We start from the raw sequence: 567 nt of genomic DNA, 5'->3' as shown, positions 1-567 counted from the left end.
CAGGTTTTATTATAGCTCTAACTTGCATTTTATGCTATTTTAATTGGCAAGTCCATGACTTCATTTGTGTATGTTTTTTTTTTTTGCTTCCTATATAAAAAATTGTACCTGTGTATATTATTTTGGCCCTTAATCCCATGGTGGGCATTTACAGAGTGCATTTCCGGGGATGAGGCGGTTGGGAAAGATGAAGCACAGAGGATGGTGGGTAAAGGGTTTGCTGGTGGGACGGGGTCAGACGACCAATCAGGAGGTCTGAAATTACGTAATTAATCATTGATATTAAATATACACTTTTTGCATCAGTTTACGGCTTATGCAGTAAAATTTGTGAAAAACTGAAAATTTCGAATTAGCTGCATTTACTACAGGTCCTTCTCAAAATATTAGCATATTGTGATAAAGTTCATTATTTTCCATAATGTCATGATGAAAATTTAACATTCATATATTTTAGATTCATTGCACACTAACTGAAATATTTCAGGTCTTTTATTGTCTTAATTCAGATGATTTTGGCATACAGCTCATGAAAACCCAAAATTCCTATCTCACAAAATTAGCATA

The sequence above is a fragment of the Girardinichthys multiradiatus genome, chromosome X (assembly GCF_021462225.1).
Source record: "Girardinichthys multiradiatus isolate DD_20200921_A chromosome X, DD_fGirMul_XY1, whole genome shotgun sequence".
NCBI classification, from domain to species: domain Eukaryota; kingdom Metazoa; phylum Chordata; class Actinopteri; order Cyprinodontiformes; family Goodeidae; genus Girardinichthys; species Girardinichthys multiradiatus.
This window is presented reverse-complemented; position numbering follows the sequence as displayed.